Source organism: Schistocerca nitens, chromosome 12 (assembly GCF_023898315.1).
Source record: "Schistocerca nitens isolate TAMUIC-IGC-003100 chromosome 12, iqSchNite1.1, whole genome shotgun sequence".
Lineage (NCBI taxonomy): Eukaryota > Metazoa > Arthropoda > Insecta > Orthoptera > Acrididae > Schistocerca > Schistocerca nitens.
The window spans coordinates 12,865,452-12,882,636 of record NC_064625.1 but is presented as its reverse complement, the minus strand read 5'-3'; the positions used below and the strand labels follow the sequence as shown (position 1 = coordinate 12,882,636).

Sequence of the window (17,185 nt, the reverse complement as noted above, 5' to 3'; positions counted from 1 at the left end):
TTTATCGGTGTCCAGAGGAAGATGTCAGGGGTATAGATCAAGAAATAGACGGAAAAGACGACGATTTTACAATAGCTAGTGATCACAGTTCTGTATCGAACAAAAGCATCATTCCGGAGGAGAACAAAACAGTTGTGATGAGGCTCTGTCTGTTTCTGCAACAAAATACTTGGAAGACCTTTTTTGGGACAAGTTTAAACCCTGGAATTTAGTTTCACTTGGAAATTTTCTTCCTAAAGAGATAGTATAATTTTTCAGGATGTAAAATTCAGGTCTCTAACAGTTCATTTATGTTAACCATTTAAAACAACCACAGAAAATTATGTGATTTTGTGTCATAAATAGCTGAATGCTGCAGGCTTTATTTAGTGCAATAAAATAAACAAGATATATTTAAACAGTAATTAAACAATTGCGCTAAAATACGCCAGTTACATTGCTGTCTACATTGTTTTTATTGCGTATAATATGAACTATAGCTATGTTTGCAGAGGTATTACACATGACTGGTGTTTTTTCTTTACGTGTAATATCGATGCCGCCAGATGCTGTCTTTGTTGGACTTTGTATTTACAAGTTGCTTGTATGTTCTTTGTGGGCGTAATTCTACATCTGACTTTTAGATATAAGATTAGTCAGTTTTTTGTCCTTTTTTTTCCTCTTGACAACTTGGATCAAAGATATTACATATTTACATAGTTACCACCAGAAGTTGGTGATGTGTGAAAATTCGGTTATGTTTTGATTATTTTCTTAGGTTTATTCTAATTATGTTTCTTACATGACATGTCTTTTGATTGCTTTCGTGTAGAAGCGTACACTGTTTACACTGCCGAGGGACTTGATACATCATACCGTTCCTGAGGGAAAAGAGTCTTAGCGGAGCGCAGACAGACAGTCAGATAACAAATAACGAAAAAAAGTATTTTTTCGTGTGGTATAATTACAGATTCAGAAATTTCGGATTATTTCGTCTACTTGTACTCTGGAACCTTGCTTTTCGCCAAATTTCATGATTCTAGGTCAACGGGAAGTATACTGTAGGTTTTGATGAATGAGTTTGCGAGCATCAAAATATGTGACACAAATGGCTGTAACTTTTGATTACCTTGACTTGGAAGCTTGAAGTGTTTATAACACCAAGGAACTATAGAGTTCAGCATGCAAGACAAATTTCAACTTGATGGGTCATCAAGAAAAAGAGATCTCAACAGACGAACAGACAGACAGTCTGATGACAAATAAAAAAAAATGGGCAGATGCGAGAAGTTTCCATACAAATTTAATTATGTATACAGACAGTTCACACATCCTGGAAATAGCGCATATTGACCATGTTTGCCTGTTATCGGCATTGATAATGGCAAGAAACGGCCCCCAAAGATTCCAAGACTTATGAGAATGTTTCAATTTCCAGTTGTACATTGGATAACAAATAACATAAGAAATGTTTTTGTCGTCTGATATAGTTAGAAATTAACTATTTCGGATTTTTCCGTTTACTTGTACTTGTAAGTGTACAGTCATATCGCTGGTTTAGTTGTGGAGTATCTTTGCAGGCAGCCGCGTCTATGTGGAGTCGAGCGCGGGACACGGAACTGTTATGTTGTGTAGTGTGTAGCTCTACATGTGAGAGGCATTATTAGCATGGAATTTGAAGTGTTGCTACAAGTGTTATTACAGTATAGTGATGAAATATGGAAATGATTCAGAGGAAAGTGCGTCAAGTAGTATTTTAAAACTGAGCAGTGCCGCCGATAACGTATTTGTGTTTCCTCTCGTTGCGTGTCGTACCGTACAGTATCAATCATCCGCGCCGTGTTCGGTCTCTCAGAATGAACTGATGTGAATCAGCAAAAATTAGCTGCCACAAAAGAGTACAAACAAGCGCGAGTGTCTGGTGGCGAGCGTGAGGACGTGCGTTCGATCATCGCGTTTTCGCATCATCAACAATCACCCGCGCTCGTCCGAATGATGTTGTGGATTGTTAATCAACCGTTAATTGGGATAACACTTCTGAATTAGAATGTAAACAGTGCAACCTGCGACTTTCTTTTATCGTCTCAAAATATAGTTGTTCATAGCAGACATCGAACTGTGTTGTGTCTTAACGTTGAGTGGCTCCCCTAAACCCGCTTGCATAATTCGATAGATAATTTCAGGCAAGCCAGCAGCAGTGTGGAGCAGAAGAGCACGACCGCCGAGGGATTACCAGGTAAGTGGAGTGGGTAGGGCGCGCGGTCCAGAGCGACAACCAGTTAAAATGGTCCCCCACCCCCATTTGTAATCCCGGGCGTGTTACATTCTGAGAGACCGAGCACGGCGCGGATGATTGATACTGTACGGTACGACACGCAACGAGAGGAAACACAAATACGTTATCGGCGGCACTGCTCAGTTTTAAATTACTTCTTGACGCACTTTCCTCTGAATCATTTCCATATTTCATCACTATACTGTAATAACACTTGTAGCAACACTTCAAATTCCATGCTAATAATGCCTCTCACATGTAGAGCTACACACTACACAACATAGCAGTTCCGTGTCCCGCGCTCGACTCCACATAGACGCGGCTGCCTGCAAAGATACTCAACTAAACCAGCGATATGACAGTACACTTACATACCGTGTGACATTGCTTCTTGCCCAGCTAAGTGATTCTAGGTCAAAGGGAACCGCTCTATAGGTTTTATTTTCATGAGTGAGTTTTGTAGTATCAAAATACGTTACGTAAATGGCCGTATGTCCTGATTGCACTGAATAAAAAGCTTCAATTATTTACACCACAAAAGGAGTGTAGACTGCACTACATGGCATAAATGTCATGCTGATAACACTACGCTTTCTTAGAAAACGGATTATGAACAGTCGGACAGGCAGACCGACAGACTAACCAACCAACCGACAGACCAACCAACCGGCCGACAGGCCGATGACAGACAGCAAAATGGTCCCATGATGGTTCCGTTTGCACCGACTGAGGTACGAACACCTAAAAAACAGCTACAGACAGCTTAGGAATAGCTTATATTACACACCCCCCCCCCCCCCACTGCCCGCATCTCGTGGTCGTGCGGTAGCGTTCTCGCTTCCCACGCCCGGGTTCCCGGGTTCGATTCCCGGCGGGGTCAGGGATTTTCTCTGCCTCGTGATGGCTGGGTGTTGTGTGCTGTCCTTAGGTTAGTTAGGTTTAAGTAGTTCTAAGTTCTAGGGGACTGATGACCACAGCAGTTGAGTCCCATAGTGCTCAGAGCCACACCCCCCACTCCCCCTCCCTTCCGAAGATGTTGCTCTCACTTATAACAATCGGTTATTATTACTAACTTAAAGCAGAAACCCAACATAAGAAAACGCTCTTTTAACGGAATCTAAACGCACTGCTGCACGGTTTATAGTGATAAGCCGAAACATTATAACGTTATGGTTCGCTTTGAGAACGCCTTACAACAGCGAATCTGCGTGTTACAGACTCGACAAGTGTTTGGTCGGCTTCAAGCGCTATGTGGTATCAGATGTCTACGTAAGGACCATGCAGTTCGCGTAAATTACGGACCGGTACTTTGTGGGGGTGGACGTCGCGCCCGGTAGCGTCTCAGATGTGCGCCATTAGATTCAGATCGGACGAATTCGGTGGCCGAGCCATCAACGTGGGTTAACTAACCTGCCTTTCGAACCATTATAGCACGATTCTGGCGCTGTGACAGAGACAGTTATCCTGCTGGAAGATGTCATGGCAGCAGGGAAAGAGATCAGCGGAAAAATGACAAGAGTCTCCCGTTTGCTTTAAAAGACTCTGACTTAAAAGTGGGATACCTGGTACTACTTTCCTCAGTACCTTTAAAAATTTTCCCAAAAATTCTCTGAGCACTTCTTCAGTAGAGGAGATGTGTTTCACAGTAGCAAAGATAAATAAATGTTCGTAGCTCCTCGCGCATGCATTTTAGAGCCCATATTTATTAAACTTTTTATCTTGTTTTGGTGCATACTACCACCCCTGAAAATTGCCTATTCCACAATCATAGCAACAACACTGGTACATATATTTCAGTGTCAGAGGCAACACAATGAGTTTCGCTTATAGCTTTCAACTCTTTCTTTCCCGGCGTCCCTCACCTCAAATTGATACGTTCACACTTCTCCATAATCTCTGGAAGTCCTTAATATTGTGAAGGAATCGCTCTGTACACACACACGCCGGCCGAAGTGGCCGTGCGGTTAAAGGCGCTGCAGTCTGGAACCGCAAGACCGCTACCGTCGCAGGTTCGAATCCTGCCTCGGGCATGGATGTTTGTGATGTCCTTAGGTTAGTTAGGTTTAACTAGTTCTAAGTTCTAGGGGACTAATGACCTCAGCAGTTGAGTCCCATAGTGCTCAGAGCCATTTGAACCAACACACACACACACACACACACACACACACACACAAAGGTACGGCCAAACTTTCAGGAAACATTCCTCACACACAAATAAAGAAAAGATGTTATGTGGACATGTCCGGAAACGCTTAATTTCCATGTTAGAGCTCATTTTAGTTTCGTCAGTATGTACTGTACTTCCTCGATTCACCGCCATGATTTCATACGGGATACTCTACCTGTGCTGCTAGAACATGTGGCTTTACAAGTACGACACAACATGTGGTTCATGCGCGATGGAGCTCCTGCACATTTCAGTCGAAGTGTTCGTACGCTTCTCAACAACAGATTCGGTGACCGATGGATTGGTAGAGGCGGACCAATTCTGTGGGCTCCACGCTCTCCTGACCTCAACCCAAATTGAAAGCTCTTGTCTACGCAATCCCGTACCAAATGTAGAGACTCTTCGTGCTCGTATTGTGGACGGCTGTGATACAATACGCCATTCTCCAGGGCTGCATCAGCCCATCAGGGATTCCATGCGACGGAGGGTGGATGCATGTACCCTCGCTAATGGAGGACATTTTGAACATTTCCTGTAACAAAGTGTTTGAAGTCACGCTGGTACGTTCTGTTGCTGTGTGTTTCCATTCCATAATTAATGTGATTTGAAGAGAAGTAATAAAATGAGCTCTAACATGGAAAGTAAGCGTTTCCGGACACATGTCCACATAACATATTTTCTATATTTGTGTGTGAGGAATGTTTCCTGAAAGTTTGGCCGTACATTTTTGTAACGTGTGAACGTATCAATTTGAGGTGAGGGACGCTGGGAAAGAACGAGTTGAAAGTTATAAGCGAAACTCATTGAATTGCCTCTGACACTAGAATAATTGTACCACTGTTGTTGTTGGTACTATTGTGGGATAGACAATTTTTAGGGGTGGTAGTATGCACCAAAATAAGAAAAAAAGTCCAGTAAATATGGGCTCTAAAATGCATACATGAGGAGCTATGAAAATTTATTTCTTTGCTACTGTGAAACACATCTCCTCTACTGAAGAAATGCTCAAAGAGCTCTTTTTGGGAAAATTTTTATACTGAAGAAAGTAGAATGAGGTATCCCACTTTTCAGTCAGAGTATTTTAAAGTAAACGGGAGACTCTTGTCATGTTTTTTGCTCCCATAGCTCTTCGAAGCTCTGTAGCGTCGTTGGATGACATTTCCGAACCGAGGTTCATATCCTCGCTTTGATGCCATCTACATCCCATCTAAGTGTGTCGGAGTAATTTTGAAACACCCTATATATTGTTGCTTCCTCCTACGTATACACCGCGAAGATACCACGAAGATAAAATTAGAGAGATTCGAGCCATCAAGGAGGCTTACCGCCAATCGTTCTTCCCGCCAATTAATCGCGCCTGGAACAGGAAAGTGCAAGACGTGAGAATGGTGAACAAAGTACCCTCAACCACGCACCGCCAGGTGGTTTGCGGAGTGTAGATGTGGATGTAGGGTAAGCCGGTAATATGCAACCGCCGAAATATACAGCACAAAACACTGATGCTGAAAGAGTCCTATATCAACACTTTATTTTGCTTTCCAGTACACTTTGTAGACTACAGAACAATTTGGGTGTTTTCGTTGCTAAAGTTCGTACCAGAGTAGACTGACCTATGATTCAATCTAGCTGCGGCCTATTTCTCTCTTCGATTTGCAAGCATCATATGCCAGTTATGCTGGTTCATTTCAGGATTGCAAATGCGTCTATGACGGCATTATAAGTCTTCCGTGTTTTTAAATGTAGCCCAACTCACGACTATGATTCCATAAAATCTTTATCCCTTGTTCTCCTATTCCAAAACTCTCAGGCATGAGTGAGTGAATGAACGTGGGTGTGTTTCATTTTGCTGTACGGTGGTTTAGTCTGCTGCACAGAATTAGCAGAAATTTTGAAACAGTCGTACAAAGAAATACGTGTAATGTACAGATCTGTGACTACAGTATCCAAATTAAGAAACACGACCCCATACAGTTTATGCTTCGCGTGTCTACAACGTCTCCATGGCAACGCCTCTTCGTAACTCTAAAGATGGCTTCCGTTTTCGCCTACAGCCGTTCGCGCTTCGCAGTTCAAAGTTGTCAAAAGAGCTGCCGAGTGTCAGGGATTTTCTTAATTTCACTCGATTGTATGGATGTCTTACAAGTAAAAAAATAAATGTACTGAAACTTCATGCATGATGCGGCAATTTCTTACGCATCTCTGTGTTTATGACCTTATATTTCTTGAACTATGCATCATTCAATGCTCCATTTGTGTAGGTACATTCAGCGGCATGTGTGGATACTGCCTGCGAAATATGTTCAGGACAGAATTAGTAGCGAAGGAGTGATAAATGTAAACGTCATGCATGATGTAGCAGTTTTTCAGGCATCCCAATATTTATGACATCGAATCTCGTAATCTATGACTCAAAATGGTTCAAATGGCTCTGAGGTCATCAGTCCCCTAGACTTAGAACAACTTAAACCTAACTAACCTAAGGACATCACACACATCCATGCCCGAGACAGGATTCGAACCTGAGACCGTAGCGGTCGCGCGGTTCCGGACCGAACCGCCTAGAATCGCTCGGCCACTGCGGTCGGCTAATCTGTGTGTCATTCTTACAGAATGGCCAACCGTTGTAGTTTTCAGGTAGGCAAAGAGGTTTGTTCCCTTTGTGTTAAAGTAATCGCTGTTAAGTTGGTAGCGGAAGCCTTTATCTTGGGTTTTCTCGGCCACGACGTTGTGTAGGAGAAGTTTTAGTGTGAGATGTACAGTCTTCCAGCTCTCCGAGGGTCTGCAGCGAAGGTCTCCTCGAAGAAGGGTGAGTTGATTTAAGGGAAGGTTTACTATCTTTTGGTTCAAAAAATCAATTTTTTTTTAAATTGCGTTTTTGGATCCATAAAAGTGTTTAGAATCCAGCCGTGTGTGTTTGGAAGTTAGCCCCCAAGCATTTGTATTCTGGTGCGAGGACTGTGGAGATTGCGACTTCCCTGGCAGTGAGCAGCTTCGACGAAGGGTATTCAGCAATTCTGAAGACCATGACAACGATGGACGTCACACTGGGACTCTATTCGACGCAGTTCGCTAAGCATTCGGACGACCACCAGATTCGAGCGGCCGAAAACCCGCTTGTCACCGGCCGTACGAGCGGCTCTGGAGCAGCGCAGGATGGCCCAGATCGAGCAGAACGCCCACTATGAGGAAGAGGAAGGACTAGTTTACTGTCCCGGAATAGCAGATTGAACGTAAGTTACATAATATTGCATTTATATGTAGTCAAAAGTTCAAACATTTGTCTCGAAATGACTTTTTTTTTTTTTTATCGCGCGGTAGGGTACCTTCAAATCTACTGCACAGATTGGCATGATTCATTTGCTTCCAACGAAGCTAACTACATTGTCTAGGAGTTGTACCACTTTTATTCCGATCCATCAACTATAAGTATTCTTACTTGGCCGACGAAGTCGAAAAATCGATGAAAAAACCCTATTTTTTCAAATGGCCGCCATTTTGTTTCCTATGGTCCAAATAACTTAAGCGAGGTACAACTCCTAACGAGTCTTATATACTTCGCTTACGTCGACTCAATTTTGATTTCAGACGAGCCGGCTGACCTGTGACATACCGCGCGTGGAGATCTACATCGAAATTTTGTTTAGTTCTGACGGTACTTCCGCCTTTGCTCTTCGACATTTCCGGTCGAAAAAATTTCAGTTTTTAGAGGAAATATCAATAAACATTTTGATCAAATTTGACGTTGATATCTATAACACATCCCGAGAAAAAATTGTCAAAGTACGTGCCTTTTTTGGGCCAGAGATAGTAAACCACCTCTTAACCGCGTGGCGTTTTGTCTCGTAGCGAGAGTGGAGCTTTTTTGTAGTTCGGTCTCACTTAAGATGCACGTTGCGCAGCTTTTGGCCTCGCGTTTTGTCTTATAAAAATTGTTTTGCTGGGTCGCAACAAGGAATGCAGGGCTTTGGCAGACTTTCAGGTTGATTCCTATAGCAGACCTTTGTCCGTAAGAAGAACGTAGCATGTGCTGAAACGATCTCACGTAAGAAGTGCGCCCTCGGTTCACAGTCAATGTTTGTGTGCCTCCGATTGCCTGTGTGTACATTCTAATCTTTTCCCAATCTTGATAATTTTTGCCTCTTTGTGAATATTCTTTGTTTCATCACTATTGGTCCGTCGGAAACCATCCACGTGGGTTAATATTATAGTTTGTTGGCGCTCTGCCATTACCCTTTGTCTATTCAAAGGTGTCCTCTGTAAAATGTTAATTGTTCCCGGCTGCGTGGTTTAATGTTGCTAAAATTTGGCTTCTTATTCTTTTCGTTTATTTTATTATTCAACATTTGGAGATTATAATTTTTACTGAAGATTTTCTTTTGATGGTAAGGTTTATTATATTTGATTTGGTATAATTGGTTTATTGTTTGTTGCTGTTTTTGGTGGTAGTCTCTTATCTTGATTAATTTTCCCTGTTCCTCGTGTGATTTCTTTACCTTATTATTTGAAGTTTTTGACAATTACAGTTGTTGTTTTAGATGCTTATTTGGATTATCTTATTTCTAAGTTTGTTTTTCTCATAACTTGTTTTCTGTAAGTATACATTTTTTTTGTTAGATTTGCTGGTTCTATGTGTTTTATACCCTTTCTTTCAACTAAGTTTGTTAGATACATACCTTTGAAGTTGGGTTATAATTCATCAAAGTCATTTCATTATGTTTGGGGTGAATTATTCGGCGGTTCTGGGTTTGTTTACATTATTTATCTATTTAATTAGTTATATTCAATATTGATTGTGTCTTCGCGAACCACATGGCCACACGAGTCAACTGTGATCCTAACTTTCCTGTGGCAACCTGCCTCTGTCCTAGAGTTAACTTATTGCTCTGTTTTTGGAATGTTAAATATATCCTGAACGGATTATTCAGTTGTATTTATGGTTTGTGATTTCATGTTAAGCGGGTAAGAGAGTGTGTGTGTGGCCCTCGAGGATGTTTCTCCAAAGCGAGGTTCAACTTTAAATGCAACCGTCATATTCAGATTAACTCGTTTATTAAATCATTTCTCAACACAGCGGAACAAACCTCCTAACTTCGTTGCATGTTGATGTTGGGGCCGTCCTTACTGTACGAGGTGCATTCAAATTCTAAGGCCTCATATTTTTTTTCTAACTAACTACTCACCAGAAATCGATGAAACTGGCGGTACTTCTCGACGTAATCGCCCTGCAGACGTACACACTTTTCACAACGCTGACGCGGCGAAGGCTTCTTTAAGAGTCTGTTTTGACCACTGGAAAATCGCTGAAGCAATAGCAGCACGGCTGGTGAATGTGCGGCCACGGAGAGTGTCTTTCATTGTTGGAAAAAGCCAAAAGTCACTAGGAGCCAGGTCAGGTGAGTAGGGAGCATGAGGAATCACTTCAAAGTCGTTATCACGAAGAAACTGTTGCGTAATGTTAGCTCGATGTGCCGGTGCGTTGTCTCGGTGAAACAGCACACGCGCAGCCCTTCCCGGACGTTTTTGTTGCAGTGCAGGAAGGAATTTGTTCTTCAAAACATTTTCGTAGGATGCACCTGTTACCGTAGTGCCCTTTGGAACGCAATGGGTAAGGATTACGCCCTCGCTGTCCCAGAACATGGACACCATCATTTTTTCAGCACTGGCGGTTACCCGAAATTTTTTTGGTGGCGGTGAAACATTGTGCTTCCATTGAGCTGACTGGCGCTTTGTTTCTGGATTGAAAAATGGCATCCACGTCTCATCCATTGTCACAACCGACGAAAAGAAAGTCCCATTCGTGCTGTCGTTGCGCGTCAACATTGCTTGGCAACATGCCACAGGGGCAGCCATGCGGTCGTCCGTCAGCATTCGTGGCACCCACCTGGATGACACTTTTCGCATTTTCAGGTCGTCATGCAGGATTGTGTGCACAGAAGCCACAGAAATGCCAACTCTGGAGGCGATCTGTTCAACAGTCATTCGGCAATCCCCCAAAACAATTCTCTCCACTTTCTCGATCATGTCGTCAGACCGGCTTGTGCGAGCCCGAGGTTGTTTCGGATTGTTGTCACACGATGTTCTGCCTTCATTAAACTGTCGCACATACAAACGCACTTTCGACACATCCATAACTCCATCACCACATGTCTCCTTCAACTGTCGATGAATTTCAATTGGTTTCACACCACGCAAATTCAGAAAACGAATGACTGCACGCTGTTCAAGTAAGGAAAACGTCGCCATTTTAAGTATTTAAAACAGTTCACATTCTCGCTGCTGGCGGTAAAATTCCATCTGCCGTACGGTGCTGCCATCTCTGGGACGTATTGACAATGAACGCGGCCTCATTTTAAAACAATGCGCATGTTTCTATCTCTTTCCAGTCCGGAGAAAAAAAATCGGAGGCCTTAGAACTTGAATGCATCTCGTATTTCCGAAATTTCGTTACTGTACATTATTTTCTGGTGTTGCGATTTTTTTCTGTCAGTGATGTCCTGACGGACACGAGGAGGAATAAATTTAAGGGGACCGTTTATTCCTCGTCGAGTCCAGCGAGACATACACGTCCGACTTAAAATTATTATGAAACTGTAAACAAAAATCGAAATTAAGAAACATGGCCTGACTTCGTGTCCGTTCCAAAAGAAGGAAACCAGTTTTTACAGATACACGCGAAATTTTAATTAATTCGATCACGAAAGATCTAAGCGCTTTCGAGTGATCAATGTGGAACCTAAATCTCGACAGCCGGACGTGGATTAGAACCGGCGCCCTGTAGTTTGCGAGGTCGGTACCTCAACACACCGCGTCTCAGCCAGCACGCTCGGTTGTAACTTCCACGAGACGTGCAGGTTACGTGCTGGCGCTTAGCACTGACAGGGTGAGGTAAGGATTTGAGTAAGGAGTCCAACCAATTGTGCAAGTCATCTCCAACTTTATTTACAGCAGTGGCGAATAACCCAGATAGTGTTAAGCCACCGCTGGGTCTAGATAAGACAACGTTATGCAACTCATGCTCTTTGACACATATCTCAGAGAATCAGAGTTCATTCCAGATCACGGGAAAGCTGTTCCGATAAGGAAGGTTACGAGAGTCACCGTGTTAAAGCATATCTCTCGAGCAGCTGTAGCAATCACAACTTTCGGCCCTTCATCCGAGCACCACTCGGCTTCCCGACTGCCAGCAAGCCTCCGGTTCGATGGCGCTCCGTCGCCTAGTAAACATATTACGTGAATGTGGAACATCTGAACACGTGTGTCAGTTTATTGGAGACCTCCTAGAAAATAAGGCTCACTATCAGACGGTTTAAAATATTAAGAGATATTACACTACTGGCCATTAAAATTTCTACACCACGAAGATGACGTGCTACAGACGCGAAATTTAACCGACAGGAAGAATATTCTGTGATATGCAAATGATTAGCTTTCCAGAGCATTCACACATGGATGGCGCCGGTGGCGACACCTACAACGTACTGACATGACGAAAGTTTCCAACTGATTTCTCATACACAAACAACAGTTGACCGGCGTTGCCTGGTGAAACGTTGTTGTGATGCCTCGTGTAAGGAGGAGAAATGCGTACCATCACGTTTCCGACTTTGATAAAGGTCGGCTTGTAGCCTATCGCGATTGCGGTTTATCGTATCGCGACATTGCTGCTCGCGTTGGTCGAGATACAATGACTGTTAGCAGAATATGGAATAGGTGGGATCCGGAGGTTAATACTGACCGCCGTGCTGGATCCCAACGGCCTCGTATCACTAGCAGTCGAGATGACAGGCATCTTATCCGCATGGCTGTAACGGATCGTGCAGCCACGTCTCGATCTCTGAGTCAACACATGAGGACGTTTGCAAGACAACATCAGCATGAACAGTTCGACGACGTTTGCAGCCGCATGGACTATCCGCTCGGAGATCATGGATGCGGTTACCCTTGAAGCTGCATCACAGACAGGAGCGTCTGCGATGGTGTACTCAACGACGAACCTTGGTGCACGAATGGCAAAGCGTCATTTTTTCGGATGAATCCAGGTTCTGTTTACAGCATCATAATGGTCGCATCCGTGTTTGGCGACATAGCGGTGAACGCACATTGGAAGCGTGTATTCGTCATCGCCATACCGGCCTATCACCCGGCGTGATGGTATGGGGTGCCATTGATTACACGTCTCGGTCACATTTTGTTCGACTTGACGGCACTTTGAACAGTGGACGTTACATTTCAGATGTGTTACGACCCTTGGCTCTACCCTTCATTCGATCCCTGCGAAACCCTACATTTCAACACGATAATGCACGACCGCATGTTGGTCCTGTACGGGCCTTTCTGGATACAGAAAATGTTCGACTGCTGCCGTGGCCAGCACATTCTCCAGATCTCTCACCAATTGAAATCGTCTGGTCAATGGTGGCCGAGCAACTGGCTCGTCAGAATACGCGAGTCACTACTCGTGATGAACTGTGGTATCGTGTTGAAGCTGCATGGGCAGCTGTACCTGTGCACGCCATGCAAGCTCTGTTTGACTCAATGCCCAGGCGTATCCAGGACGTTATAACGGCCAGAGGTGGTTGTTCTGGGTACTGATTTCTCAGGATCCATGCACCCAAACTGCGTGAAAATGTAATCACATGTCAGTTCTAGTATAATATATTTGTCCAATTAATACCCGTTTATCACCCGCATTTCTTCTTGGTGTAGCAATTTTAATGGACATTAGTGTATATCACGGTTGAGCGAATTGCTTGGAGAAAACTAAACCCCATCATCCATATGTGGGACATGCTTGATAGTCGTGTTCGTGATCGTCCTGTACCACCACAGAGTGTCCAAGAACTCTCGTGGGCTCTCACTGAAGAGCGGCACCGAACACCACATGGTGATCTCCGTAGACCTATACGCCTATGGAGCAAGCTACATAGGTCTTAGGTGGTGATAAACGCTCATGGAGGGCATGAATGTTAGTGAAGCTCTCAAAGTCCAGTGAAAATCCCCGTGGGTGACGGGATGAATGATTGTTTCCACACTGTTTTCGACACCTGTTGGACATTTCAGTCCTTTTTATGTAAGCAATCAAAGATGTATTGACGAATTGATCAGTACTTACATTGTGAGAGATAAAGTTATAGTTTGGTAACGTATACGGTCCTCAGTTACTGCTCATTGGAGTATGGCAGACGCCAAAAATCATGTTCCGCTAATTTTTCTGAATGGTGTATGTAATCTGCGTAAGAAGCAAAACAAGTCAATGAGACATTTGGAAAAGGAATTTAAGTTCAGAAATAACAACTTGGAGGTTTGCCGATGACACTGTAGAGGCAACAAAGGAGATGGAAAAACAATTGCAGGGAATGGATATTGACTTGAAAAGAGATTATAGGACGAACATCAACAAAAGTAAAACAAAGATAAGTAGATGTAGTCTGCATCTACATCAACATGGATACTCTGCAAGTCACATTTAAGTGCCTGGCAGAGGGTCAATCGAACCACCTTCACAATTCTCTATTATTCCAATCTCGTATAGCGTGCGGAAAGAACGAACACCTATATCTTTCCGTACCAGCTCTGATTTCCCTTATTTTATCTTGGTGATCGTTCCTCCCTATGTAAGTCGGTGTCTGCAAAATATTTTCGCATTCGGAGGAGAAAGTTGGTGATTGAAATTTCGTCAGAAGATTCCGTCGCAACGAAAAACAACTTTCTTTTAATGATTTCCAGCCCAAATCCTGTATCATTTCAGTGACAGTAGCACCCATATTTCGCGATAATACAAAACGTGCTGCCCTTCTTTGAAATTTTTCGATGTACTCCGCCAGTCCTATCTGGCAAGGATCCCATACCGCGCAGCAGTATTCTAAAAGAGGACGGACAAGCGTAATGTAGGCAGTCTCCTTAGTAGGTCTGTTACATTTTCTAACTGTCCCGCCAATAACACGCAGTCTTTGGCTTGCCCTCCCCACAACATTTCCTATGTGTTCCTTCCAATTTAAGTAGTTCGCAATTGTAATACCTAGGTATTTAGTTGAATTTACGGCTTTTAGATTAGACTGATTTATGGTGTAACCGAAGTTTAACGAGTTCCTTTTAGCACTCATGTGGATGACCTCACACCTTTCGTTATTTAAGGTCAACTGCATGCGCACCATTCCGATATTTCTTCCAAATAGTTTTGCAGTTTGTTTTGATCTTCTGTTGACTTTATTATTTGATTAACGACAGCGTCATCTGCAAACAACCGAAGACGGCTGCTCAGATTATCTCCCAAATCGTTTATACAGACAAGGAACAGCAAATGGCCTATAACACTACCATGTGGAACGCCTGAAATCACGTCTACTCCAGTCGATGACTTTCCGTCAATTACCACGAACTGTGACCTCTCTGACAGGAAATCACAGATCCAGTCACGTAACTGAGACGATATTCCATAATCACGCAATTCCACTACGAGCCGCTTGCGTGGTACAGTGTCAAAATCTTTCCGGAAAAATCAGAAATACGGAATCCATGTGAAATCCCTTGTCAATAGCACTCAGCGCTTCATGTGAATAAAGGGCTAGTTGTGTTTCACAAGAACAATGCTTTCCATACCCATGTTGACTGTGTGTCAATAGACCGTTTTCTTCGAGGCAATTCATTATGTTCGATCACAATACATGTTCTAAAATCCTGCTGCATATCGACGTCAACGATATGGGCCTGTAATTTAGTGGATTACTCCTACTGCCTTTCTTGAATATTGGTGTGACCTGTGCAATCTTCCAGTCATTGGGTACGGATCTTTCGTTGAGCGAACGGTTGTATGTGATTGTTAAGTAAGGAGCTAATGCATCAGCATACTCCGAAAGGAACCTAATTGGTATACAGTCTGGACCAGAAGACTTGCAATTATTAAGTGATTTAAGTTGCTTCACTAGTCCGAGGATATTTACGTCTACGTTACTCATGTTGGCAGCTGTTCTCGATTCGGATTGTGCAATATTTACTTCGTCTTCTTTTGTGAAGGCAAGTCGAATTAAATCAGCTGATGCTGAGGGAATTAGATTAGGATATGAGATCCTAAAAGTACTAGATGAGTTTTGCATTTTGGGCAGACGGGCAATAGGAGGGAAAGCATTACTAGAAAAGAGAAATTGGGGAAGTGAAATGTGGACGATAAACATTTCAGACAAGAAGAGAATAGAAGCTTCTGAAACGTGGTACTATGGGAGAATGCTGAAGATTGGACGGGAAGGTCAGGTAGCTAATGAAGTACTTATAAATCGAACTCGGAAAGAAAGACATTTATAGCATAACCAGACTAAAATAAGACATCCGTTGACAGGACACATTATGAAGTATCGAGAAATCGTCAGTTTTGTGATGGAGTAAAGGGTAGCTGTAAAAAATTGGAGGGGAAGGCCGACATTCGAATATAGCAAGTAGGTGGAGTAATTAAGCAGAGATGAAGGGGCTTGCGCAGAGATGTTTAGGATGGTGAAATGCACCAGGCCAGTCTTCGGACTGAAGTCCATAACAGCATCTACCGTATATGAGCCGGCAGGTAAACCAGCGCTATGTAGCTGTTCCTAAGAGACATACGGTCCTTAACCTTGAGGTGTCCCTGCGGCTAACCTCAGGAACTGTTAATATGATCGTGGTTTGACACGCCTGGAAAAAAACAAGAAAATGTTTCTTTCGTAAACAACGCACCTTACTTCTCGACATAGTCTCTTTTGAAGATACACACTTGGTCCAGCGATCCTTCCAGCAGAAAAATATGTTGTGTCGAACTCTGCTAAATATTCGTTGACTCCAACTATCACTTCCTCACTTAATTTCTTCCCAGGAAGCCAAAGATTCAAGTTAGGCAACAGGAAGGAATTGTTTGGTCGTTCGTTAAGGGTTTCAGCTGGTTTCTTATATTTTGGTTATTTGGAAAGAAGGCTAATTGTCTTTAATTTAACATTTCTTATTAATTAACAAAATTTTAAGTAATAATAACCTATTAGGTAGCACCTGACCGCTAAATATGTATTTTCGTCTAAACGTATTTATACATTCTTGTCTTTGGATGAAAACATTGCCATGCCAATGCGTCAACGTGGCATTGACGTCGAAACCTTGTAATCAATGAAGACGCGGATGTTGTTCGAGTATTTTAATGACAACAGCGATCCGTTTTTTGATGACAGTGATGCAGGTCCTGATGGCGCATCAGTTCATCAGATGTTGAAAATACCGCAAGCTGACTTAACATTATATTCCCATCAGTCTGACCTCAATATGTTAAAATTTTGGCGATTTCATTACTGGCAGCAGTACACATAGGTAATGAAACATACAGCGTTTATCACCTAATTGGTTGGCGTTTGTCAGTCAGTCAGGCAGCAGCAGCCGGCCGAGACACAAGCAGCAGCATGGGAGTAACCAAAATTGTCACTTGAGAGTTCCTAAGCAGGAGCGAATTTTATAACATTGTGTTCGTTTCTTAAGTTTCTGTGTGTTAATTTAATCTCTAATAGGCACAGTTCTCGCGTTTTCGTTTGCGTCGGAGAGTAAACCGATTTTGTGACATATTACTAGTTCCTAATCCGGGACGAATTACTTACAAAGGTGGGCCACAACGTTTGGAACGCAGATTTACTGCAAACTTCGTACACTCGCAGTACTCCACGAGGACAACAAAGTGTGTAAGCAGTAGCGCGTACTTCTCAAGCGTTACTGAGAAAATCGCAACATAATTTCGGTCGTCATATATATATATATATATATAT

The 17,185-nt window shown here is 42.9% G+C and overlaps 1 protein-coding gene across 1 annotated transcript in view; it reads right to left on the bottom strand.

Moving 5' to 3' along the window:
• Nucleotides 1–17,185, bottom strand: part of LOC126215251 (juvenile hormone epoxide hydrolase 1-like) — a 99,014-nt gene that overhangs the window by 69,934 nt on the left and 11,895 nt on the right. The window lies entirely within an intron of this gene.